Below are 12,442 nucleotides of genomic sequence, written 5' to 3'. Positions count from 1 at the left end.
CTATACCGTTCTCGCTCGTCTTTGGATTCTTTTGTTTTTTTCTGTTTTTCTTTTTGCCCAGCTTCATAGCCACTCGCTAGTTCATTGTAAAATGCACATATTGTCCCTTTTGATTTTGGTATGGACCTTATTGTAAATACATAATATTACGTTTTTTAGAAAATAGTTTATTTAGGAACACGGGTTGTACAGCACATGTACAAGTAATCTATGTGCTTGCATGTGTATCGGTTTTTTTTTATAAAAATCGCGTTGCACTCCGATTACCAAACAAATTGTTGTAATTTTGAATTATTTGTATATTCATGGAATTTTGTTTTTTTATATTCTGTAATAATGTTTAACAATTTTGAATGTTAATAAAAGTATTTTTTTTTTATATTTGATCTATGTCCGAATCCTCCTAAGCTTCCGCGTTGTCTTTTTTTTAACTCTCTAAAAGCACTTACGAACGCTTTTATCAATATGATAAAGATGCTTTCTTAAAACTACTAAACTGTTTTCCAAAGACATATGCATAGATTTTGGACTAGACAAATGCAGAACACCAATAATGCTAAGGCGTCCACAGCATCACTGGATTAGAGCTTGAAAGCAGAGAATTAATCATGCCCATGGAAGAGGATGAGATATACAAATACCTTGGTTTTCAGCAATCGATCCGAAGCCAATTTAGTGGCACTAGACAGAATACCATACGAAAATACTTCATCCGCCTTAATAATATCTTGAAAGCAAGGCTAAATGGTATGGATGTGGTCAAAGCCATCTACACTTATGCTATACCAGGGCTAATATTCACATTTGGAATAGTCAAATGAACGGAGACTGAATAAGAAGAAATTAAAGAAATTATTGAAGAAATTGAAGAAATTAATACACGAACAATGATGACAAAATACAAAACCCACCATGTGAAATCAGGGATAGAATGGGCTCCATGAGCTGCCAAGAGTTCTTGGAGGTAGAGGGTTACATATTTTATCTCTCAGTAATAAGCCAACTTGCACAGGTTAAACTCCTTTAAAAGGTTGAACTTTTTCCATTATACAACGCGGCTACTCAAACACCACACATTCTCCAATGTATGTTTTGCATTGGTCCAAATTAGGTCGAAATTTTGATAATTATAGTTAGCTTACCTGAGTCCAATGGATAGATTTTCTTAAAAGCTATTGGAAACATATTTTTATAAGTAGAGACAACCATTAATGGTCGAAAGATGTTTTTTCATTTTGAAGATTTTGCATAACGTACCATGGATTTCAGAAATTCATAATACCACATTTAAAAAAAATTAGAAACTATTGGACAAATACTAATGAAAAGCCATTGAACTCATATTTTTATACATCAATCAGACCTTTTCTTCAAAAATAAAATATATAGGACATACTATGGATTTAGGTAAATTTTAAGCCTATCGATTAAAAAAAAAAAGTGAAAAGATATTGAACAAACAGAAATGGAAAGCCTGAAATAAACTGGATTCATTGTTATTCTTTTAGATTCAGAAGACGTGCGTCTCTCTTCGAAAACTGGACCTTCATTTTATTGAATATATTAGATCTTTAATAAATTTACAAAACTGTTAATCTCAGAACTTCAATAAAATAAAAAGTCATCAATGAAATAGTAATAAAAGGCAATTGGACAATTCCAATGCATGTGATAAAATAATAACTAAGGTAGTATGGTTTTAATGGATATATTTAGCAATTGTATGAACTTTCGCATCGATATTTATGTTATCATTGGATTTATGTTATTCATTTTTTGTTTCGCAGCTATTTGGATATATTATAGATGAGAAAAATTTACTATCCATTAGATTTTTTATTTTTCATTGGTTTTTTTTAGAAATTAAATAGATGTCGACTGGACATTTATTATTAAAAAAAAATATATATCATAGCTGTATAGTCAAGATAATTCACTAGCAACTTGCTCAGAAGTTTTAGCTTACGTACTCTAATATCCCTCACTATTAATATACCTCCGAAAATATCCTGGAAAATGGTCATTGTATAACACTATTCATTGTACTTCAAACACTATTCATTGTACTGGGATAGAAGTTCTATTACAGAGAGATATATTTCGGGTAATCGACCAGAAATAATTTTAATTGACAAAGGGCAAAGAAAGACTTTTCTGATCAACATTGCTGTGCCTACTACAATGGTAACGAGATTCAACAGCCATGAAGACAAAAATATGTTGATGTTGTTCGTATTGTACTCTCAACCATAGTTGTCATTCCTAATTATCTTTCTCGCCACCTTTTCTTTCTTTGTCTTACGCTATATTTAATCATAAAACAGCAAAATGGTTTTATCTTGCTTAGGCCAATGGCCCATACAATACCGCACCATAGCGCGAGCTACAAATAAAAAATAACTATAATAATAGTATTAATAATAATAATATTAAAAATTATAATTTAAAAATCTTAGATCCCTCACAAAAGGAACAAAAAGGCAGCAAACCTCATATCAAGACGTAAAGAAAAAATATATATATGGTGATCTCTTAGTTTAAAACTTCTTGCTTATCGCAGTTAAGATTATGTCGAGAATACGTGAATTTACATTAGGTTGTTCTTACTTTACATAAGGAAATATATAAACAATTTTACCAATATTATGCACTAATGCTTTTCACATACCAACATCTATTAATTCTATTATTTGGTGTTTTTTACAGCTATGAAAAATTTGCAAAGAATAAACAATAATATTTTCCTGTACTTTACATAAGGAAATATATAAACAATTTTACCAATAATATGCACTAATGCTTTTCACATACCAACATCTATTAATTCTATTATTTGGTGTTTTTTACAGCTATGAAAAATTTGCAAAGAATAAACAATAATATTTTCCTGTAAAGGTAAATATTAATTTGGCCACACACAACGTCCTCTTCGCACCTATAATAAGATTTTCATAGACCAATTTTCGTCTCGTCGTTAAACATATGGTGTCTTTAATTAAAAAAAAAAAAAGAGTCATCCTGCCGCCTTGGCCTGATGTCGATGGAATTGATGCGAGCAAATAAAACCATTAGTTAAAGCCGGTGACGGTTCGCGTCCAGCCTGGTCAGATTGTCAGTAATCGGGCAGTTAAGGTCGCAACTCAACTTTATTTCGGGCATAAATAAGCGTTTTAATGTAACATTTACTGCCTTCGATTCGTATAACCAAACCGGTCGACTAAAACCGATAAATAGTTTTCGAACGCATCTCGCCTTTATGAAAAGTTAACCAAGATTTTCTGACGCTCAGAGAATCTTCTAATCTACAAAAGATTGGTCATAGTGTAGCATTAGCCTAAAACATGCTTGTTAATGGTGGCCAAGGAAAAATTTTTGTATTATTATGTTTAGAAACCCCCATGATATAGTAAATAGCCGATACGCCATTTTCGATATTAATGAAACATCGCGTAGGTAGTTTGTTGAAGTTGTAATATTTAAACCGTACCTCACATGGATGGAATGTAAAATAATTAATAATTAAGGAGCACTATTTTTTTCAGATGGTCGAGGTTCTAACCTCGTAAAGATTTTCTTTGTATTGCCAAGTAACATTAAAGTTTGATAATCTAATTAATATAGAAAAAAGCATTTGCATTCTAAGTCAAGAGAGCGCTTTAGAGTTAAATTAAACTATTGAATTCTAAGATTATAGCAAACATATTTTCTTATAATACTTTTACGTTTTATGACCAAAATCGGATACCAAAGGTAGGTCTGTTAAGAAATTGATAATATGAGGTTTTTTAAAAGTTTAATTATTTATTTATTATGTGCATTTATTTCAAGATCGATCGCTAATCAATATTTTAGGCACCAATTCTTTGATTTGTCATGACGACAAAGTCATTGACTTTGTCGTCATCTGTTGGTTCTTTCGGGTGGTACACAATAAAGTAATTTTAAAATTTTAACATATATCTGCTGATTTAAATATAATCGTTTTGGACGCCTTTCAAAGTTTCAGCAAAAGGGTTATACGATAAAATATGTTCTTGTATCCTATTGATTGGAAAGAATTCATTGACTGGCAATAAAAACTGTGTGTCTTTTTATTTTGAAGTTCCATGAGTACACTATCGTTTAGTGAGGAAGGTTTAGATAGTTGAAGAGTTTAAAAACGATGTTTTTATTAATGAGGTATTTTATTACACAAATATTTGTGACGGCCGTGGAACACTGGTTACCAGAAATATGAAATTCTTAAGGTGGTTTTCACATGCTATTACGTAATGTTTCAGGTTTCCTATAAAACTATCTTTGATCAAGATAACAAGCAAGTGAAAATTTCAGATCTTAACATCAATAACAGAAATATGTGTGTGAAAAAAATATTTACCCTCACTTTATATGGAAACTAGAAATCTAACATGTTTTTAATGACAATAGAACTATTTTTAAGCACCCATATGTGTTTGAAATTTCTTTCTAAAATTAGAAAACTGTACGAGTAGTATAAAATAATAGTACCAGAGGTGTATATGTCCAATTTTCTCTTAAAATAATTATTATAATCAGTTTTTATTTGTTTAAAATAAAAACTTAAAATAAAATACTTGCAACGTGTTTAAAAATTAAGGAATTATAGGCTCCTTTTAACCGCATTTTACCGAGCGCTCAATAGCAATTTTTCCAAGATACCCATAATCGTACCTCAGCTCCGAAATATCCTAATTTGGTTAGACAACATGTTGAAATGGCATCTTATTCTCTATATTGGACGCCTTAAATATATTTTATTTAAATTGTGCACGCAAGTCGGACTTTTTTCTTTATTTCTCTACTCTAAATTTCACTTAATTGGCCTTTTTTATATTCGATTGCTGTCTCGGTAGACAATTTATAAATAACTTCGCTCTCTTAACTTAAATTGATTATACTATGAAGGATTTTTTTGAAAGGGTGGTTTAAATTATGGTTATGCAATAAATAAAAGTTATCTTTTTAAAAAATTGGTTTATTTAATAGGGAGTGAGTTTTACATAGGATCCCAAGATAGCATAACCAAATGTGATGGACGTCAACATTATAATATTTATTATTACATCAATTGCCAATGAAAATATAAGTTATTTAACAGTTTGCAAACACATTCCGATACAAAATAATCTTTTTTTTTAGATGAAAGCAATGCGCGTTTGATTATATATTTCTATTAATGTAAAGACATTAGTTATTCCGCAAATCCGCTTAAGCAACACTTCCCGTCTAATGTAATAAATCAAAATAAACAGAGAAAATATTATAATTAAGATATGTTTCCACAGTTTAACTTTCAATTGATTGAAATTAAAAAATCGGCCCATGGCCCGTGCCGTGAACTGGCGACCAGTTCGCGCCTACGCAAAATGGTCGATGTTAAGCGTGCCCATATAATACCGGAAATACCCGCTATTTTATGGTTTTTATCTTGGAGATATCTTTAGCATAAAGGCTACACTACAACGCTGCACGCACGGCTGAATTAACTACGCCGTACTGTTATCAGAGAGAAATTTGATAAGAAAATTAATGAATTCGCACGCAGAAAATATTTCAGTATGCGGTGGTTGTTCATTGACAAACTTGTCGTTTTATTTTGTTTAAAATTGACCTAATTTCGGCCTATAAATTCTGACAATAGGACGTTATGATGAGATCTGAGTAGACCTTTAAGAAATGAAAATTTTTGAAAATTAAAAAAATAACCATTTTAATATTCTTTTTGAATTAAAATTTGACTTTAAAATTTTCTAGATTTTGGGAACTATTATGATCTCATTAGATTCAGAAAGCCGGAAGCATGAAAAAATCATAGGAATTAAAGATTAGGGCCATATTTATCCTATAATGGTAAGATTGAGATATTTTATTTTATAATTTGGCCTATAAAGTTGAGATTTTATCATTTTTCGTAGAAAGAACTTCGGTCATTTTGAATCAAGATGCGAGTTGATTTACCTTTTTGACGTCAAAAGTTAAATGAGACGCCATTTGAGGGTAAACTAGCTGACTAAGTAAGTCAATGTAATACTGCTGACAACGCCATGGGAATTGTATATCATATGATTCAAACTAAGGCTTACGTCAAACACGTAGTGTATTTAAATACATAGGCTAAAGATTTCATTTGCAATAAAAGTGCAGTAAACTAGTATATATTATACCCGAATTTCATTCGTGGTCTCAAAAATGTGCACTGGTGCAAATGGAACCAAATTGTTTTATCTTGAGGGCAATAGCAGTAGATTTGCTTTGTTAGAAATTCATGTTGGTTAGACAAAAAAAAAATTGTCTTTGTTTTTTGAATTCCAATAGCAAAAAAATAGTCCTTTAATAGTATGTAGTTTTTAATCTAAACTTAAAATAAATTAAAATTGCGAGAAAGGTAACTTTAATTTAAAATAGAAGAGGTTATCATATGTGTTTTTCCTTAACCGCAGATAAAAACAATTATCTATTTAAAAATATATTATTTATTTTAATTATCTATTTGAAATTATACGTATTAATTATGTATTATAATTTATATTTCTTAGACCTTTTATTAAATCATTGAATCTTGTTAGATGAAGATGAATAAACGGTGAATTAAATTATAACATTAATTAACAATGGTTATGTATCTTTAAGGCAACCGATATAAACAATAAAAAGTATAAAAGATAGAGGGAAAGAGATACTTATACATGGTGGAAAAAGAAAATGCTTAAGCGATATTCTTTCGAAACCAATAAAAAATATATTGGATCTTGGACCAATTAAACTAATGAATGGAGTTATGTGAATTCAATATTATACTTCTAGATATATATAAGTACATACTGTTACCTGTTAGCTAAACTTATAAACAATAAATTTAACTGCAATAAATCTGTTATTCAGATACATAATAAGTGCAATACTATTTTAAAGAGAAAAAACTTGCTCTAAATATTAATGCAGCATAAGGAACCACAAAAATTGAAATTTCTTGTCAAAAAATTGTAAGATAAAAAATGTATTAATATGACAAGAAGAAGATTAAAAGAGAAGCTACAAAGAAAAAATAAAATTAATACAAAATTTGTTAGCTAGAATAAATATTATGTGAATTTAGTGTGTTTGAATAATTTTGACATATATTGATATTAAGGGATACCTTTAGGAAAGTTTTTGTTAAATTCACAAGTTTTTACTAAAAATATAATACATTAATTTCTGTATATGTAGGTATTAAAAAAAGAATGGTTCACCAGTACTAGTTATTAATTATTAATTATTACTCGATTTTTTAAAAATATTTTGTACTTCCATAACAAGAATCCATGTAAATAAATAGTACACTGAATAATGTAATAAACTGAGGAGATGCACACTTTTAACGGTCACAATTTTATGTGTACATACATTTTTTTTTAATTAAGCTACACCAAAAAATAGACCATACAAAAATTAAAATTTTTGGTCTCTTGCATTTTTTTTATATTTTTCTTATACGACTATTAGTTTTTGAGAAAATCGCCGGTGAATAAAAGGATAGCAATATCGTAAATTAAAAATCAAAGAAAAAATTTAGGAGGTAAGCTGTGTTTTGCAATTGTTGACATTTTTATTTTTGAGGTTTTAGTAGTAGGCTGTGAGTATTTGTTTTAGACATTTTTTAACTTGCTTGACATTTTGTGTAAAATAAATTTACTGTCATTGTTGACTTTGTTTAATTCCAGTAGTTTACTTCCCGTTTTAGATTTAAAGTGTAGTTTTTATTCCCATGTTTTATTTCTAAACGCTAACATTGCTAAAATGGAAAATGAACATTATTCATTCGAACATCTTGCAGACAATTTTCCTTCTCTATTCTGATTTTGTTAACTGTAAAATTTCTTTTAGCCTTATATTGATTCCAAGTATTTTCACTTTTATCATTTATCGCCCTCTTATATAAATTATCTCTTTCACGCATAAGTTCTCTTATGTCCTCGGTTATCCATTTTTTTATCCCTATATTTTAATATTTGTAAACATTTAGTCCTCGGACACATTTTATCTAAAATACTCTTTATGTCATTCACAAAAGAATTTGCCAATCTATTTACATGAGAGATACTGTTATTCCACTCAAATGCAAGAAGTTATTCTTGCAATTTTACAGAATTATAATTCTTAAATGATTTTTGATATGATACAAGTTCTATATTTTGATCTATTTTTGATTTGGGAGAATTGATAAAATAGAATGGTCACTAATTTTGGGTGTTATATGTACACTATGAGAGAAGTGCTTGTCATTGGTATTGGTGCATGTATTATAAAATCAATTATAGTTTGGCTAGCAGAAACGGTTCTAGTTGGAGTTTTGACTATCTGTGAAAATCCATTTCTAAATATTATGTCCCTAATTTTGTTGCCGTAGAATATATTTTTAAGCAGATTAAAATTGTCATAAGTCACCAACAATTACATTTGTTCCATTAAAGTCACTAACTTCATCTAGGTATTGACCAAAAAAAACACAGATATTTCAAAAGACAGTAACCAGACATAACTTTCAACACATACTACTTTTCTAATTCTATATTTAATATCACGCCTAATTAATGCTAAGACCCCTCCTGTTCTACTGTTATTACTTGTACATTGCTCTAATTTATACGCATCTATGACCAGCTCACATGACTCAATATCAGTTCTATCAGAGTTACGTGAGTCTCGCTTAAAAGAATAATCTTTGGTTTCCAATCGTTAATTAAAAGATTAATGTGATCCTTGTTGTTAATGTACCCTTGACAGTTAAAATAAAACATGTTTGCATTAAATACAATCTTGGACTAAATTTTTAACAACAAATAAATTTTTATAATTTCTTATGAAGTTTTGTACTTAAGAACTTAGAAAGCAAAATGAAAAATACACAAAAAATTTATGGTCTATTGTGTTCTTGTTCATTTTTTAAATATTTTCTTGCTTTTTGACTGATTACTTTTACAGGTTTTTAAATGAATCCTGTAAAAGCCTAAACTAAACAATTGAACAAAATACGTATGAACTCTTATTTTTAACAAAAAAAAAGTAAAAATAGAAAAGTTATTTTTAGCAATATTGTCCCAGATTTTTTCCTTATTCTTATTTCCCTTCCTTTTAAAAAGATAAAATCGATACTGAATTCAAAGTCTTTCATAAATAATTTCCCGTTTGCCACCCACCTTGATTTTGCTGTGAAATAAAATATAAGAACTTATGGTACATCATAAAATAAATTAAATAAATTCAGATTTTAATTGGAGGGACTATTACTCTACCAATTAAGCACATTTATAAATTTATCTCGCAAAGATTGCAAACCAATTAGCAGCGACTACAATTAACCATAAAATATTTACCTACCATTACTCGTTTGGCGCAACTTTACATATCGTCACACCATAATGAAAAGTGGCGTTTTGGACGCCATATTAATATTCTTGAAAGTTTCTAACGTGAATCGTGTTGGTGAGTAATTAATTTCACTAAATCATCCCGTAGCTAAATTAGGAAATTGTTGGTTTAACGATTTGGTGTGGAGATGCTCCTTATACGAACTGAATTCTATTAAGATGCTATGTGTATTGGCCGCGAGGGAATTAGACATTATTTAAATATTAATAGGGCTATTAAAAGTAATTTATGATAGTTTTATGTGGTTTGGATTCTATATGTTTTTTGCCTTGGAGCAGTAATTTTTATATAATTATTAAAAAATAAACTATTTTGTCTTCTAGGTATTTGATATTTTTTAATTATTTGCTGATCTAAAAATACTTTAAAGGCAGTTGAGTATAAAAAAATGTAGTTAGCGTATTTTAAAAATTGTATTTAATTGTTACCATATCCTCTACAGTTATGCCGAAATGCAAAGCATGCAAAAAACATATGGATAATAAATAAGCCTGGATCTAAAGAGATATCGTAAAAATTAGACGGAGCTAGAAACTAAACAAGCTAATATAGACATAGCGTTGAAGATTCTGTAATTCATGGTGCTAGGCATTTATGACTTGCTAAAAGGAACCACTAGAGTGGATATATGTATACATAATTAAAGAAAGATCCTAGATTCCATTAATAAGTAAAGTACTTAACATCAAATTATAGTTTACAGCTCAATAGTGTATTAGCCGAAGGCATCAATACAATATCATTAATTAGGATGAGATTAAGTCTTGTCTATACTCCAGCACCTTTGCTGGTTTGATCTAAGAGAGAACCCAAACTACCACTATGTTGCAATTTTAATCAAAGCTTGGATCTTTAGAGTGAATTATTTAGAAATCAGATAAAAACTTGTCAAAGATCTAAATATAAGAACACCTGACTAAATAAAATCAATTTATAATTAAAGGTTATAAGTACAGGATTTTTTACTTCATACTTAAGACTCAGGCCGTTCTTTTATTGTGCCAGCTTCTTTTATTACTATGGTATCAGTCTTATCCTATTTATCCTATAAAATTCCTTCCGTTTACTATAAAATTAAATAAATATAACAAAGAAAGTAAAATAAAAAAAAGCAAATAAATACTCAAAAATAAAATATCACTGCATTATGTAAGAAGCAAAAAACGATAAGGGGAAGAAGCAATCCTATGTGGCTCATATCGCAGTCAAAGAGATTTAACCAGAAGAGGCTCAGCAAAAAAAAATCGAAAATAAAGTTTTCCGAACCTATGTAAGTCTCATATCCCGTTAGAGCAAACATTATTTGAGAACAAGTAGAAACTTATATTTAAAATATTCTTGTTAAAACACTAATGCTATTCTGATGTTGAGCGATATTCCAGTTTCTGTAACATCCAGCGTTATTAGCCTTATTTTAGGATCGCTTAGAATCTTATAAATTCTCTCTCTATGGAACTCGAATTCATTATATAGAAAGACTGGATTTTATAAGATGACCTGCTAGTTCACCAGACCTATATTTATTTAGTCATGAGTAAAGCGGTACTTTAATCGTAGCTAATGCGCCTGAAATAGTTTTAAGAAAATGTATTTACCGCTTTAAATATTTAATGGATTTTTTAAAATTCATTAATATTTAGTGGCCAATAAACTATTGTAATAGTTTAGTAACCAAAAATTTGTTTGATGGCTCTTCGCATAGTAGTTTTTCTAGTTTTCTTATTGTTACTTTTAACAACCTACTCTATAACAACCTAGTGAACTTTTGCTGCTGATGGTTATGTCACTCTATGCTTGTAGTATTTTCATATTTCATCATAAAGATTTACTTCTTTTAAAAATTTTATTATATTCTTTAGATTTTCTTCATTTGGTTCAAGTATACGTTTTAAGTTTTTGGTAAATTGTGTTTTATTTTCAAAAAAATGTATTTTTTAGGAGGTTTTTAGTTTTTTGTTATATTTGCAAACGTTGCAGAATTTTCTAGATTGTGGAATAGATAAATGCGTTTTGCTAAATTATATGGTATTTTTTCTGCAGTTTTGATTTTTTGAATTTGGAATTCTTTTATATAAATTGGGCATGCTTTATAATGTGGTAACTGATTTTCATTACAACTTAGACAAATTGGTGAAGAGAAGCATTCTATGTATGTGTTTTACTTACTACAAATGTCTTTTTCAGGAAAAATGAGTGCATATTGCCCATATTTGGAGGTGGTATATAGCGACAGACTTTTATTCGAATAAAACCTGCATAGATTTGGTTCTTTGGTTTTAAATTTTAAAATTACGTTTGGTGTTATTTCTTTGTACTTGTTTAAAATTCTTTAAAGTTTTATCACTCATTCTTTTACAAATCTTGCAATAGTTCATTATCCGAGCATATTATTAAATCTTTGCTATATACAGGGTGTCCGGAAAAAGGAGGCCAATTCGCCGGCCACATATAGGGTAGACCAAAATAATGCGACTTTCGTCATGCCATTTTTTAATTGTGCGCTCGGTATTCAATATACAACGTGTCAAAATAAGAAATATAAAATCGTTTTTTTGATGTAAGTCGAGTGTTTCATGAGGTATTAAATTAAAATTTGGTGTAAGGGGGTTTTTTGGAACGAGAAATAGAAATCGTTCACGGATTCGCTATACCTTGCAGCGAGCGCCACCTGTTAAAAATACTATGTGTTAAAAATACCAAAACTTTTTTGTACCCCTGTATAATAAAGTTCTAGTAAAAAATTCTAATTACCCAATCTTTTCTTGTAAAAAAAGTATTCCTAGTAAATGTCGGCCTGAGAATCCGTTTATTAGATATCTTAATTTTAAAATCTAGATATTTCTTTCAAAAATATTTAGCTGACCTCGGGCACGAGTAACTTTTTACGTACTCTCAAAGTTAAATGCTTCTGACGCTCTTAACAAGCTTCTCAATTACTCTTAAATCTACATTTTTTAAATACATATTTGTATTTGGTGTGTTATCTTATTACTTATAAAACCATAATGGC

The 12,442-nt window shown here is 29.3% G+C and overlaps 1 long non-coding RNA gene across 1 annotated transcript in view; it reads left to right on the top strand.

Annotated features, from left to right (window-relative positions):
* LOC126734014 (uncharacterized) overlaps positions 1-6,396 on the top strand; it is a 36,780-nt gene extending 30,384 nt beyond the window's left edge. Inside the window, exons 3-4 of the long non-coding RNA XR_007659923.1 lie at positions 5,776-5,871; positions 5,937-6,396. This is a non-coding gene — a long non-coding RNA (uncharacterized LOC126734014). The remainder of the gene's footprint in view (positions 1-5,775; positions 5,872-5,936) is intronic.
* Positions 6,397-12,442: the final 6,046 nt, after the last annotated feature.

The sequence above is a fragment of the Anthonomus grandis genome, chromosome 3 (assembly GCF_022605725.1).
Source record: "Anthonomus grandis grandis chromosome 3, icAntGran1.3, whole genome shotgun sequence".
NCBI lineage: Eukaryota > Metazoa > Arthropoda > Insecta > Coleoptera > Curculionidae > Anthonomus > Anthonomus grandis.
The sequence above is the reverse complement of the archived record's forward strand: the minus strand, read 5'-3'. Positions and strand labels throughout refer to the sequence as shown.